This window comes from Microtus oregoni, unplaced genomic scaffold (genome assembly GCF_018167655.1).
Source record: "Microtus oregoni isolate MIOR12 unplaced genomic scaffold, Mior012 000097F_ref0000449, whole genome shotgun sequence".
Taxonomy (NCBI): domain Eukaryota; kingdom Metazoa; phylum Chordata; class Mammalia; order Rodentia; family Cricetidae; genus Microtus; species Microtus oregoni.
Window position 1 is genome coordinate 1,975,940 of NW_024544710.1, and position 16,067 is coordinate 1,992,006.

Below are 16,067 nucleotides of genomic sequence, written 5' to 3' on the forward strand. Positions count from 1 at the left end.
CCCACCCCCCACCCCCGTGCTTCGATGAAAGGGGCACCACCACCTGACAGAAATGCCATTTCTAAGCATAGCTTATCTGACACAATTATGTAGCCTTCTGAATGGTTTGAGTTGACTATATGCTTCCCAGTATCCTCAGTGCTGTTGAGGGCCAGAAGAGCAGAAATGACTACTAAGGCAAGTGAGCTAGGTGACAGAAGCTTTTGGATTGTTTTTGTGTCAGGGATGTAGCTAACGCTCATGTGTGCTCTGCCACTGAGTTGTACTGACAGCCCCCCAAGCTCCTGCTTGACAGGTTTTGTTGCAACATAGTCCTCTACACTCACTACTCTCTGTGGACTTTAGTGCTACAGCGTGATTGAGTGGTATATAGACTGTAAGGTCTGTAGAGCCTGAAATATTAGCATTAGGCCTCTTCAGGAGGTCTGGCCCTTCCCACTGTAAGTTAAGTCCTCTTTTCTTTTTATTTCTAGGATACTTGCTTTTATAGCTGATCCTACAAATTGATATAGGTTTGCATCTGAATTTCTGCCCAGGAAAATAAAGAACAAGAGCGTGCATGGACTCAACAGGGTATGTTGGTGAGGTTCTGTAGACTCAGCATCCAGGGTATGGCTTCAGGATGATCAGGCTATCAAAGAAACAGGCTGAGGGAACAGGGCCAGTGGGCCATGAACTGAAACATTTGAAGCTGTGACTCAATAAGCTTTTCCTCCTCTTAAGTTGTTTTGTCTCTGGTATTTTGTCATAGAGACAGTGAGGTTAATAAACAAAGGCAGATTTCTAAAAATTAGTACTTAAAAGCACAATTCACATTGCATTGCCCTTCCACCTCCCACAATGCTGTTAATTTAACCGCAACATGACCTTATACCTACAACCAATTTTCCCCCTGAGCCACACATACAACCCTCTAATTTTCTTTAATTTTTTTTAAATATTTATTTATTATGTATACAATATTCTGTCTGTGTGTATGTCTGCAGGCCAGAAGAGGGCACCAGACCTCTTTACAGATGGTTGTGAGCCACCATGTGGTTGCCGGGAATTGAACTCGGGACCTTTGGAAGAGCAGGCAATGCTCTTAACCACTGAGCCATCTCTCCAGCCCCCTCTTTAATTTTTTTTTATTGTATATGTGTGTATGGGTATTTTGTGTACCACATACATGTAGACTCCAGGAAATTGGCCGGAGTCTGGCGTTAAGACAGTTCTAAGAAGCCGGGCGGTGGTGGCGCATGCCTTTAATCCCAGCACTCGGGAGGCAGAGGCAGGCGGATCTCTGTGAATTCGAGACCAGCCTGGTCTACAGAGCTAGTTCCAGGACAGGCTCCAAAGCCACAGCGAAACCCTGTCTCGAAAAACAAAAAAAAAAAAAAAGACAGTTCTAAGAAACCACAGGGTGTTGGGAACCAAAACTTCAGGAAGAACAGCTTAACAAATGAGCCATTTTTAGCACCCCCAACCCCTGCCCCATTTTTTTTTTGTTGTTTTTTTTGTTTTTTGGGTTTTTTGTTGTTGTTTTCAACACAGGGTTTCTCTGTAGCTTTGGAGCCTGTCCTGGAACTAGCTCTTGTAGACCAGGCTGGCCTTGAACTCAGAGATCCATCTGCCTCCTGAGTGCTGGGATTAAAGGCGTGAGCCAGCACTGGCCTGCTCCCCATTTTCTATTTAAGGTTTTTTGGTTTGTTTATCTGGTTGCTTGTATGTGTTTGTTTGCATACATGCGCACATGTGTATGTGTGAGGGTTACTCCACATTGACCCTGAGGCCTTATGCATGGTAAGCAAGTACTGTACCAGTAATCCATTTATTTATCTATTTTTATTTTGAGAGAGGGATGTCACATAATTGTCCAGGCTGGTATTAAATTTACTCTGTAGCCCCTGCAAACTTAAATGTGTGGTTTCCTGCCCCAGTCTTCCAAGTTGTTACAGGCGATGGACCTTTGCCACCAGGCTTGACAAGTTAACATTTTTAATTTCCTTGTTGTTGATAATGCTGTGGTTGGGACCTAGGATCTTACACATTGCTATGTAAGCACAGGACACCAGCCCTGTTTTTACATTTTAAAGTATTAGAATCTGATGGCTGGGAAAATGGCTCAGTGGATAAGAACAGTTGCTATACTCCTCAAAACCTGCATAAAAAGCTGGGTGTGGGACCTATAGAGATGACTCAGCATGTTAAAAAAGGCTTGCTGCTCTTTCAAAGGATGCTAGTTCAGTCCTGGTATCCATGTTAGGCATCCTATAACTCCAGCTCCAGGGGATCTATTACCTTTTTCTCACTCATGAATGCACACACCCAAGTGTTCATGCAAACACATGAACAGACTCTTCTTTTAAAAGCCTGAAATGACCATGATCACATGTAACTCAAGTGTTGTGAGTGACAGAAACATGAGGACCAGTGGGGCTTGATGCCTCCAAGTCTGTTCCAGGTTCAATAAAAGATCCCGTGCCAAAAGGATAAAGTAGACAAAGGTGTACACACATATAGCTTGGCCCTAATGTCTTCCTTGGGTGAGGAGATAAGAAGGTAAGGCATCAACAATCATAGATGCTGAGAGTGGTGAACGGGAGAGGGCAGACTCATTCAGTTAACAACGGAAAAAACTTACAACCACACCCAACACCCAGGTCTTTAAATCCTTTGACAGTTGACATAGCATCATCACCCCTCCTTGGCTAGGCATCATCAGAACCTCTGATAGTGCCTGTTTCTAGCTCTTCAGGAAACATGACGTGTTCCATCATTGGCAAGGCATGATCAGGACCTGTGACAGTGCCAGGCAGATGCCAGGTGGTTCTGTTTGGCCTCTTAGGCCTTAACTTCCTACACACACACAAATATATGCATTATAATTTGGCCTTTAGGTGCCTTTGTCCTCCACTGGCCATTAGTGAGGAGTGAAGTGATCATGTTCTTCAGACTAACATCTTTCAGAGCATTTTCTCTTCCGTTCTACCTTCTGTCAAGCACAACTATGTGGACACTTTCCAACACTTTTCTTCCTCTCCTTTTCTTTATTCATCTTTATGGTGTGAACATTTTCCCACATGTAGATGTATGTACTGTCCATGAAGGTTAGATTCATCCCCTGGAACTGGAATGCAGGCAATTCTAAGCTGCGGTGTTGGTGCTGGGACTTGAACCTGCATCCTCCATAAGAGCAGTCAGTGCCATTAACTACTGAACCAAATCTAGAGACCCCGGTCGTTATCTTTTCAAGAGAGGTGATGACTTTATGTAGATAGGTATTTATGCTCAGTTGCATCGATTTCAGGATCTTACATAAATGACAATATTTTTGTAGCAAGATCTTAAATACAATTTTCCTCCATAAGGTAGGTCAGTGTTGATGCTTTTCACCCACCAAACAACCTGACAACCTGAGTCCAGTCCCCTGAAACCTATACAACTGGAGGAGAGAATCAGTGCCCACAATTTTTTTTTTACGTTTCACCCACACTGTGGCACATGTCATAAACACAGGCACACAAATAAGTAACATCATTTTCAAATGTTAAAAAAAAATGAATCATGAAAAGACCTCGTAAAAGCAGAATACCTCATTGGTTTAAGACAGCCAAATTCATGTCCCTGAAAGAATTTCCAAGACAGCATCCCCTTTTTTTTATGTGTGTGTGTGTATGTGGTGGGAGATTGGTTTAGTTTGGCAATACAGGGTTTATCTGTGGAGCCATGGCTATCCTCACTCGTTTGTAGACAAAGCTGGCCTCAAATTCACTGAGATCTGCCTATATCCGCCTTCCAAGGGCTGGTATCACAGGTGCGTGCGACCACCACCTGGCTATATTTTTTGTTCTTAAAAAAAGTTATCTATCTCTGTAAAGCTTTCATTTGTGTGTTTCTTTTTGTTAAGAAACAGGGTTTCACTATTTACCAGCCTGGCCTTAAACTCATCTCTTATGCTGTTTCAGCCACCAGACAGATTTTTTTTAAAATCCTTTTACCCTGTATCTAGAACTAAGTTTTTCTCACTGTTAGATTTTGTGTGTGTGTGTGTGTGTGTTTCTGTAGGTACAAATGCAGTTCAGAGGGCTGGAGAGATGGCTCAGAGGTTAAGAGCATTGCCTGCTCTTCCAAAGATCCTGAGTTCAATTCCCAGCAACTACATGGTGGCTCACAACCATCTGTAATGACGTCTGGTGCCCTCTTCTGGCCTGCAGACATACACACAGACAGAATATTGTATACATAATAAATGCATAAATATTAAAAAAAAAAACAAATGCAGTTCAGAGGTAAATCTAGAGTGGCATCTTTGCCTTCTACCTGGTTTGAAACAGGATCTCTTTGTTATTTACCTCCATACACCAGGAACACCTTCAGCTTCCATTCTCATAGGAGCACTGGGATTACAGATGCTCACGGTACAGACCCAGCTTTAACTTTGGTCCTGGGGATTCAGACGTGGGTCCTCAGGCTTTGCGTGCAAGTGCTTTTACCCCCATCTCCCTAGCCCCACTTTGAATTTTTTTTTATTATAATATGTGACTAATTCTTATTAATTTCATTTTTTTAAAAGGAAACTATATTTTCATTTTACATACCAATCCCAGTTCCTACTCCCTCTTCCCTCCCATTTCCTCCTTATACCCACTCTACCCCACCCCCATCCACTCCTCAGAGGGTGCGCATTGCTTTGTGGAAGGTCCAAGGCTATATCTAGGCTGAACAAGGTATCCATCCAAGGAGAATAGGTTTCCAAAAACTACCTACAAGCAGTAGGGAAAAATCCTGGTGCCACTGCCAGTGGCCCCCTCAGTATGCCACAGCCATACAACTGTCGCATTCAAGGGACTAGTTAGGACCTATGCTGCTTCCCTATTTTGAATTTTTGATGCTGTTTTTTATTTGTGTGTGTGTGTGTGTGTGTGTGTGTGTGTGTGTGTGTAGAAAAGCATATAGCCTTGACTTTCAGATAAAGTGCTCTGTAACCAAGCTGTCCTTGAACTCACAGAGATCCATCTGCCTCTGTCTCCCAAATGATTGTATTAAAGATGATCTCAACTACCACCTGTCTTAAGGCAGTTATATTCTGGAAACTAAGTGTGGATTTAAACTGATTGTAATCCTTGTGTCTCCGATTTCTAAGTACTGGTATCATCAGTTTGGGCCACCATGCTAATGTCAAACAGCTTTCTTGATTGTGCTCCCCTATAACACCAGGAATAACACTCATCAGTTAATTAGCTTTTCCAATTGAAAGAGTACAGTAAGGCAGGGCCTTGCAGTCAGGGATAGTCTAGTACAACTAGAACTGTAGACTCTGCCTCTACATTAATATAGTAAAACAAGTCTTTGCGTTCTTTGAGATCCTCCCCTCTTTGGTTTTCTTGAGACATAGTCTAGCTATGTAATGGAGCCAAATTGACGTTGAAAACCTCTTTTTTATTTTTTATCATTTTATTTATTTATTTTAGGTTCTCAAGACAGGGTTTCTCTGTGTAACAGCCCTGGAGGTCCTGGAATGAACTCTGTAGACCAGGCTGGCCTCAAACTCAGAGATCTGCCTGCCTCTGCCTCCCAAGTGCTGGGATTAAAGACATAGGTCATTATGTCTGGTTCTATTTTTTTTTTAATTTAATTTAAAAAAATTTCAAGACTGTCTCACTGTGTGTCTTAGGCTGGCCTTGATACATCATCCTCAGGCAGGCCTTTACCTCCCCAGTGTGAGAATTATAGGCATGGTCCATAGTAAACAGCTTTTTTGTTATTTTTTAAGATTTTTTTCAATGTGAATGAGTTTTGCACACGTGTGTACCATGTGCGTGTTTGGTGGTCACGAAGGGTAGAGGAGTATATCTGATTCTTGGGAATTGCAGTTGCAAATGGCTGGGGATGCTGTGAATTAAACCCTGATCATTTGGAAGAGTGCTCAGAGCCCTTAACGACTGAGCCGTCTCCAAGCTTTCATGTTGCTTTTGTTTTTTCTTTGTTTGGTGTTTGTTTGTTTGGTTGATTTTGTTTTGTTTTCTTTTGTTTTTTGTGGCAGAATCTTGTTATGTGATCAAGGATGTTTGTAAATTGCAAATATTTCCTGTGTCTCCTCAATACTATGAGTAAGGGATAGGTGTGAAACATCACACCCTTATTTTCTGCTTTCTTTTCCTTTATATATAATATTTTATCATTTCCTCCTTTCTTTTCTCCCCTTTGTTGGGTCCGGCAGGGGAAGGTCACACAAAGATGTTGACAAACCACCAAAGTTTAATAAACCAGAAGCAAACTTTATTCCAGAAACCAAAATCCAGGAAAAAAATAAAAATAAAAAATCTTCATGGTGCACAAAAAGCTTATCAGCTAGCTGAGACCACAGCCAGAGATTTTTTTCTTTTATTAGGCTGCGGCAAAAGTCCGGTTTCTGAACCCACCTTTTTATGGTAGGGGCACTAAGCATTAGGTCTGAACAAAGGAATTCTTTATAATCTCAAGGTAAAACTTAGATACATATTGCCTTATTTTAGAATAAATAAGAAGTTGGTTCTTTCCTTTCCCCGAATGAGTCCCAAGGATGGGACTCAGATGGTCAGACTTGAAAGCACTGAGGCATCTTGCCAGCCCATGGCTTTGTTGTTTGACTTACAGTTTCAGAAAATACAGTCCATCATAGTGTGGATGGGTGATGCTCCCACCATCGCTGTGGCAAATTTTGGCTATTCTAGCATTCTGAGGGAGAATGGGGCACTAGTAAGGCTGGGTGGCTATTTTCCTCAAAGCTCTTTTTGCATTAACCCACTTCTGCCAACTATGCTGCCCTTATCAAAGATTCAATGAATACCAAGGCACCCGTGACTGGGGCCAAAGTGTTCAAACACATGAGCCCATGTACGACATTTTATATTCTATGTATATTTTTTTCCTTTGGTTATAACACAGTCCTAATAGCCAAGTTAAAAACTATGGTTTTCATGATTTACCATGTCAGTTCTTCTATTTGACTTTCAGGATTCTGAGTAACTAATGCTGCCATGAATATCTCCAAAGGACAGATGAACAAAGAAAGGAACAGGTATCTAACTCTATTAGGTAAGCAATTGTTGAAGGCTTATTTCTGGAAGGCCAGCACTTTGGAGACTGAGCTAGGGCTCAGTCAGGGCTGTATAATAAGACTTATCTCAACAGCAACAACAACAAAAGAAAACAACTCTTTTCTCTTTGGCCATTTTCTGTTATTTGTTGCATTCAATAGCTTTTTTAAGACTGAGCTAGCCTTACATTTGTGAAAAAAAAACTCTATACTCCCAAGGACTTTGAATTCAGTTTGTTAAATTTGCTATTTATAATTTTATTCTTTGTTTAATTCATTAGTGTTTTCTTTCTGAGTTCAAATTTTGAGTCATTTGTTGATGGACTCACTAATGATAGGTTTTTTGCCTGCTTTTTCCAACTAAGGAGATCTCAAACATATGCCATGCAATTAAATATGCTTTAGTGGCACCATTTTCAAACTGGCACGCAGTATCCCAAGGTTTGAATAGAGGCCATTGATTTACAGTTGCTATTTAGATTCATCCCAGTTACTGTTCTCCCTTCTACCTTTTTCTGCTGTGCTGGAGGCTAGAACCCAGGAGTGTTACAGGCTAGGCAAGCCCACTTCCAGGGAGCTACCCTCCAGCCCAAACTGCTCTTTTAATTATATCTACATAGAGAAAGTTAAAGTTAGCATGCTTGTAGTTGTAGGTCAGTTAACTATCATGCTGATTTCCTAAGATTGGATGAAGTGGACAGTTCTTGTAGTGACTATAAGACTAGCCATTTTCACACGTCACACATTTATACTAGTAAACTATAGTAAGTATTTTTTTTAAATATTTATTTATTTATTTAGTATACAATATTCTTTCTGTGTGTATGCCTGAAGGCCAGAAGAGGGCACCAGACCTCATTACAGATGGTTGTGAGCCATCTGTGGCTGCTGGGAATTGAACTCAGGACCTTTGGAAGAGCAGGCAGTGCTCTTAACCGCTGAGCCATCTCTCCAGCCCCAGTAAGTATTTTTATTTTTTAACAATTCACCAATTGCAAGATGAATATAGTGGCTCATGCCTGTAATTTCAGCAGTTGGAAGGCTGAGGCTGGAACATCACTGCAAGATGGCTGTCAGCATGTACTACCTGTTATGTAATTCTATTCTCAAATATCACAGAAAAGGAAAGAAAAACAATTTTAATATTTGAAAGCAAAACATTCTCCTTTAATATTTTATTTTGTGCATTTTTGATTCCTAATTATATAAAACAGGCTATTTCTTGGCTTTTTGAGTTTTATTTCCTGCTTTTGTTGTTGCAGTTTTTTGAGACAGTTTCTTCTTGGCTGTCCTAGAAATAGCTCTATAGATCAGTCTTCCTTCTGCCTCCCAAGTGTTGGAAATTAAGTCATGTGACATCATGCCCAGCTTCCGTTTTATTTTTTTTTAACTCTTTACTGTTTGTATTTGTGAGTGGGTTAGTGAGTCCAGGTGCTCACTTGTATGCAGTGTGTGGAGAAAGGACAGCTTTCAAGCCTTTCTTCTGTCTCACTGAGCCAGTTTCTCTTGTTTCTGCCGTGTGCTTGTCACCGTACTGCTGTGCACTCCTTGCTAATTTGCCTCTGCTCCGGGGAATTTCATTGTACTTTCCATCTCACTGTAGGACTGCTGGCTTACAGATGGGTCCCGCCAAATCCGTCTTTTTCCACTGAGCCATCTCCCTCACCCTCCTTCACATTTGCAGTGCTGGGAATAGAGCCGGCAATCTCAAATACGTTAGACAATTGGAGTTTTTTTGTTGGTGCGCTGGTTGCTTTGATTTCACAAGACAGGGTTTCTCTGTACTTCATGCTGTCCTGGAACTTGCATTATAGAGCAGTTTGGCTTCAAAGCCCAATCTTTTCCTCCTGAGTGCTAGGGTGAAGGCGTGAGCCACCACCTACCTATCTGACTAGGTGTGAGTTTCTTATACTTAGTTGCAACTTTGATGTCTGTTTGTTGTGAATTTGATTTTTATTGTGGTTCAAGACATGGGATGGAACATATTAGCTTCAGAGACAATGGTTTGATTTAGTTGGTATTCTATATAGCCTAGGGAGTCTTGTATTCAGTCTGGCCACAAACTCAAGGCAATTCTCTTAACTTAGTTTCCTAAAGGCTGGAATTAAGGCTTGAGCAACCAGGCTTGATCACATATTGAAATTTATTATATCATATTTCAAATATTTTGTCTGGCCTAACCTAAAAATACATATGTAGGAAGTTCGAATATCATTTTCTTTCTTTCTTTCTTTCTTTCTTTCTTTCTTTTTCTTTCTTTCTTTCGAGACAGTTTCTCTTTAGCTTTGGGGCCTGTCCTGGAACTCGCTCTGTAGACCAGGCTGAACTCACAGAGATATGCCTGCCGTTGCCTCCCAAGTGCTGGGATTAAAGGCATGTGACACCACTGCCCAACTTCAAGTTTCCTTTTCTTTGACCTATTATATGTGTATTCAGTATTTTTGTTTGCTTTTTCTTTTTTTTTTAAATTAATTAATTTATTTATTTATTATGTATACACTATTCTGTCTGTGTGTATGCCTGCAGGCCAGAAGAGGGCACCAGACCTCATTACAGATGGTTGTGAGCCACCATGTGGTTGCTGGGAATTGAACTCAGGACCTTAGGAAGAGCAGGCAATGCTCTTATCCTCTGAGCCATCTCTCCAGCCCCTTGCTTTTTCCTTTATTTTGAGTCCAGCCCAACCTCAAATTCACATCCTCTTGCCTTAGCCTTCCAGGTACTAGAATTACAGGCATGTGACACGAATAATACACCTAGTTTCCACTTACTTTTCATAAAATGAGCATAAGGATAATTTCCTATCGTTTATAATCCATTCATTTTTACAATTTTTTAAAGATTTATTTTCTAATGTATATTGGGGTTTTACCTTCATGTTTGTCTGTATGTGATAGTCAGATCCCTTGGAGTTGGAGTTACAAACAGTTGTGAACTGCCGTGTGGTTGCTAGGACTTGAACCCAGATATTTTAGGGGAAAAAGCCAGTGCTCTTATCTGTGGAGCCATCTCTTCAGCCCCTATTTTTTTACCATTTTTATGTTGTGAAATATGTTTGTTTTGTTTTTTCAAGACAGTGTTTCTCTGTAGCTTTGGATCCTATCCTGGAATTCATTCTGTTGACCAGGCAGGCATCAAACTCACAGAGATCCGCCTGCCTTTATCTCCTGACTGCTGGGATTAAATGTGTATGCCACCCCTCCTGGATTGAAATAGGTTCTTTTAGAATGATATTTAAGGATTTTGTGTAATATTTTGAACCCTTCTACCCCAATAAACAGGATCTTACAAAGCTCATGCTGGCCTTAAAGTCAATGTGTAATTTAGGATGAGCATGATTTTTGCGTTCCTACTTCTGCATTCTATGATTAGAGGCCCAGGGCACTATTTTTTTTTTTCAACAGTTCTGGTGATCTATCACAGGGCTTCATTTGTCCAGATCTTCTCTGGCACTGAAAGGTGAAGTACTAAGCTTGTACTTGCTTGTGAAGCAGTAGTCTGCCGTTGAGCTGTATTATATTTAACATCTCTTTTAACATTGCTGAGGCCATTATTAAACTTACTCTACTATAGCCCAGACATTTTTTTTTAACTTATCATCCTTCTAATTTAGCCTCAACGCCATTCTCCATACCTGGAATTATGCATTGGTGCCATGAATTGTGCCTTATTTCTGGCATACATCATATAATCTTCTTATTTATTTTACTATTATTTGTTTTGAGGGGGATTGTTTGTCTTTGTTTTTTTGTTGTTTTGGTTTTCCAAGACAGATTTCTCTGTGCTTTTGGCTGTCAAGAAACTAACCCATAGGGCTGGAAAGATGGCTCAGTGGTTAAGAGCATTGCCTGCTCTTCTAAAGGTCCTGAGTTCAATTCCCGGCAATCACATGGTGGCTCACAACCATCTGTAATGAGGTCTGGTGCCCTCTTCTGGCCTGCAGACATACACAGAGACAGAATATTGTATACATAATAAATAAATAAATATTAAAAAAAAAAAGAAACTAACCCATAGAGCAGTCTGATTTATACTCACAATCTTCCTGTCTCTGTATCCCACGTGCTGGGTTAAAGATATATGCCACCACTGTTCAGTGGATTTTCTTTTTTAAAAAAGTTATTTTATACATATATGTGTGTGCACATCTCATGTGTGCCTTGGTCCTTGTGGAGGACAGAAGATGTTGGATTCCTTGGAACTGGAGCTGAAGATGGCTGTGAGCCTCCAGGTGGGTGCCGGGCGAGTTGACAGTGCTCAGCTAGCTCTCAACCCACCTAGAATTAGTATTCGCACTATCTTGCACATTCAGGGCTGGGAGGTACACTGTGGATAGCTGTAAGGATTTCAGTAGTACTAATTTTCAAAATCCTTTTCCAGTATTCTGCTTCTAACATAATATACTATTCTCTCAGCTCCTCTGTGAGTGTCCACTCAGCTTTGCCACCACTGGTTTATACTCTCATGCCAATTTGGAATATTTTCTTTTCTTTTCTTTTTTTTTTTTTTTTTGGTTTTTCGAGACAGGGTTTCTCTGTGGTTTTGGAGCCTGTCCTGTAACTATTTCTTTTTTTTGGTTTTTCGAGACAGGGTTTGCAGTTTCATTTTTATGGGCTGTATGTGTTTTGCTGTTGTTGAATGAAAACAAATATAGGCAGTATATAAAAACAAGTGCATTAGTATTCCAACAAAACCATTTCATAAAATGTGAGTGAGCTGTGTTTGTGTGGAGGCTGCAGTTTGCCCATACCTGCTTTATGACGTTTTACTTCTAATGTTTATGACTCTAATCCTCCGGTATATCCTTTCAAGATTCTTTTGTTTTCTGTTTCTGTCTTACATGCATGTATGTAAGTTTGTCACGTGTGTAGTGCCCACAGAAGTCAGAAAAGGGGTTACAGATCCCTAGAACTGAAGGTACAGAACCTGGAACATTTGTAAGACCAGAATATGCTCTTCGTGCTGAGACATCTTTCTAGTCCCTCCTTTGTAAAATCTTGGAAGCTTTTTTGTTTTGTTTTAGTTGTTTTCTTTTCTGGGAGTCTGGCTCTTTAGCCCAGTCCTGTAAATCTCCCTGTGTAATTCTGATTGACTCCTAACCTGCAGCGATTGTCAATAATCAACCAGAGTTAGAGGTGTCACCGTGCTCAACTGTGATTTTTAAGCATCCAGTTTGTTGCTGCTGATGACATTTGCATACCACACTTCTTTTTTCATTTCAAAGAACTCAGAGATTAGCTAAACACGTACTTCTGTCATTAGTATTGTGTGTTATGCTGTAAAGTTGATTTATTTTATTAAAATGCCAAGCAGCTGCATTCCTTTTGCCGTAATTTGCTTACTCTTACAGTGGTTAAACACTGAATGACAAAAATTTGGAGAAGGACAGCATGTCATTGTGCTAGGCCAAGGCAGGGACCTTAAGGTAGGAACTGAGGAAACCACGGAAGAATGCTTGCTGCCTTGTTTCTCTGCATTGCTCAGCTATCTCTCGCATACAGCCCAGGCTCACCTGCCTAGCAGTAGTATGACTAATGGGCTGGGCCCTGCAACCCACAGCAATCAAGAAAATTCCCCCAGATATGGCCCTAGGCCAATCTAATGAAGACAGTTCCTCAATTCAGGTTCCAGCTTCCCAGGTGTGTTTTAAAAATTAAAAGTAGCTATCACCATCTGGAAGTGTATTCCTCTCAATCCATATTTCATTGTATGAACATTTAAGTTTCTAAAACTTGTCTCTAGTGGAGTATCATGACTGTTGCAGCTTATCTCTGGTTCTTTGTTCATGTTACCTTGCTTTTGTTGAGGACAGGAATCCTTAGACTGTCTACTTAATATCCTCTCTCCTTAAGACTTCCATCAGTCTTAACTTGAGGTTTTTGTATCTCTGGGCATGGCCTTTCTACCTGCATCTTTCTTTGTATGTATGGAGTATTTATCAGGTCTAGGCCATTTTCTACTATTGTTAGTTATATGTGGATGTCTTTTCACCCTATGTGTAAATCAAAATTTCATCACCCTAAATCAATCCAGCTAATGAAAGTATAACCCGTATTATTTAATTGCTTTGAAACTTGAAAGGCAAGCTAGCACCGAAGTGATATCATATCTGACTGTCTTTGGAGCTTGACAGCCTCTCTGGTAAACTCTGTCAATCTCACAGGTAGCTCTACAACCCCGTTCTCCTAGCATTTTCTTGCTTTTTCCCTTCTGCTAACTAACTTCCTCATCCTATTTGCCCCACTGTAGATGAATAGCTTCTGTTTATTTATAGCTTTTGAGTCATTCTTTTGCAAATTGGTTCATAACTGTATCTTAAATCTTTCCTGATTCTTCCATCGATGATAGTATTTTCTTCCATAAATTTGTTTACTCCTTTATCTGACTTAGTTTCTTTGTTTTATCTATTATATTTTTGAGACACAAGCTGACATTAAAGTTGCCATGATAGCTGAGTCTAGACTGTCATCCTGATTCTCATGTCTCTGCTTCCTGAAGAGGAGATACCTAACTTACGTGTATTTATTCAGTAGTGCTAGGGATTGAAGCTAGGATCTCATATATGCTAGACAAGTGTTCTACAACTAAACGGTACTCCAAGATCTTGTTTTTCAAAATTTCAAATTATATAGAATTTTGTCACCTTATCCTTTTGAGGAAAACTTTTGTGTTATGACAAGTCTTGGGATTTTGGCCAGTTTATCAGGAGATGTCCTAAAGCCCTTGAATCTGATCCTTTTTGGGGGTAGGGCTTGGGGATGGCTTAGCAGTTGTGGTTTTGAAGTATACATAGTATCAAGAATGCTTTCTTAGCCTTGCTTATTTGATTTTTTTTCAAGTTTCCTTAAGAAATAATTTGAGTGTGTGTAGGACTGATGCTGTTTATTGAATTCTGAATTTATTTAAATCTGATTGATTAGATGAACTTAATTCAGTAATTTCCAAGTCTCTCTCAGACTCATTTTCTTTATAAATTTTTTTTATCGTTTATTTAACTTTATTTTATGTGCATTGGTGTGAAGGTGTCAGATCCTCTGGAACTGGATTTTCAGACAGTTGTGAGCTGCCATGTGGATGCTGGGAATTGAACCCGGGTCCTCGGTAAGAACACTCAGTGCTCTTAACCACTGAGCCATCTCTCCAACTCCAGACCCATTTTCTAGTGGGCATAAAATCTTATTGTTTTATTTTGCTTTGTTTTATATATGGTTTTGACCACACTAGCCTTAATCCTGTATATCCATTGCTGGCCTTAGTCTTCTGAGTGCTGAGATGCTGGCATTATAGGCATACACCACCGTGTGTGACAGAGAAAAACAGAACAAAAGTTCCTCCATCTTGTATTCCTGCTGAGGCCATTCAGGTTTAAGCAGAATCTGATTTCCTTGATGGAGAGTCTCCTGGAAAACTACCCAACTTTGTTCTAGAAACCTAAGGTCAGTATGTCCTAGCTAACTTCTCTTTCTGTAACTCCAGCTGCCTCTTTGTGCAGGACCCCCTCCAGGTCACTGCTTATCTTGGTGTGACTTAAACTGCCTCTTTGTGCAGGACCCCCCTCCAGGTCACTGCTTATCTTAATGACTGTTAACTGCTGGCCTCTGCAGGAACCCCCTCTAGATAACTGCTTATTTTAATGACTATTAAACTCCCTGCCTTGGCAAGACCCCCTCCAGGTAACTGCTTATTTTAGTCATCTGCCTTTTTTTTTGTGCAGGACCCCCTTCTGGTAAGAGCTTATCTTAGTGCATTGATGAGCTCCCTGCCTGTGCAGGAACCCCTCCAGGTAACTGCTTATCTTAGTGACGTAAAACTCCTTGCCTGTGCAGGCTTCCCTCCAGGTAAGTGCTTATCTTAGTGACTTTTAAACTGCCTTCTGCTGTGCAGGCCGCCTTCCAGGTAACCACTTAATAGTCACTTTTAAACTCTCTGCTTCTGTGAAGCTGCCCTGTAGCTGACAACTGAAATGCCAGGATTTAGATTTTAATTTCAAAAACCTGTGCTCTGGACACTCAGGCTGTTGTTACTAGGTGTCCAAATAATTGGATTTAGTTCCAGCCAGCTGGAATAAAGACTTTCAGTTGGGTATAAACTGTCTTGAGTTGTCTTCTCGTGGGCCCTTGGTAATACAGGCTCACAGTTTGCTTACTCAATTTTCCTTTCTCTTCCTCCTTCCTTCTATGGCAAAATATAATTTTTTTTAAATGAAAGACTATCAGAAAATGAGTCTAAAGTTCCACTGCAATGAACATCAGAAGGACGCACGTGTTCATGCTGACCTGTGCCTTTCATGTAGCTGGCTGAGCTGCCCAGTCACTCTGCTTAGTGTTCGTGTTTTATGCCTCCTATTAGGCAACGGCTTTCCCATCCACTTCTGTTTTGCTCTTGTTCATGTATTTGGATAGCTTTCCTTTTGCTTCTTCTTTCTCTTGTTTTGCTTCCTTATGCTTTCACACTAGTGTAGGCTCTAATGGCCTCATCTTTGTGTTGCATGTTGGCTTGCAATGCATCTTTCTCCTTCGCCTCCGTTTATTGATTTCTATAAATACCCAGTTCCGCTTGCTTTATATGATGATGCCTCTGCTTGTTTCCAATGGTTTCTGATGTACAGTTGAGAACTGACTTCTCCCATCCTCTGTTTCAGGGGTTTCAGTTGCAAATGCCTGCAGAATCCAGATGGGGAACATGTGTGACATGGTTCCTGGTATCACTCTCTTTTTTCTTGAAAAGCTGGTTTTCATGGTGTTTTTCCTTTGCTGTCCTTTAACTTATCATAGAGAGTACTGGATGCCAAGGGACAAGTGTTTCTGAGAGGGTGGGGGAGTCTTTCAGAACATGACCAACCCAATGTGCAGAATGCATCTAAAGGGAAAGGATATACTAATACTTGCTTACTGCTAATTTTCTGGAAAGGTCGATCCAACATTGCCAGAATTTCAGGCCTCTCTACAAAGGAAACTTGAGTAGCTTGAAAAAAAGTGTTTTGATTTTAGTTCTTCAGGGCAGCAGA

At 40.6% G+C, this 16,067-nt stretch overlaps 1 long non-coding RNA gene across 1 annotated transcript; it reads left to right on the forward strand.

The window, feature by feature from the left end:
• Nucleotides 1–480: 480 nt before the first annotated feature.
• On the forward strand, nt 481–14,887 carry LOC121442905. Its single transcript, XR_005973609.1, has 3 exons — nt 481–573; nt 6,979–7,059; nt 14,775–14,887. It is a non-coding gene; the product is annotated as an uncharacterized LOC121442905 (long non-coding RNA).
• Nucleotides 14,888–16,067: the final 1,180 nt, after the last annotated feature.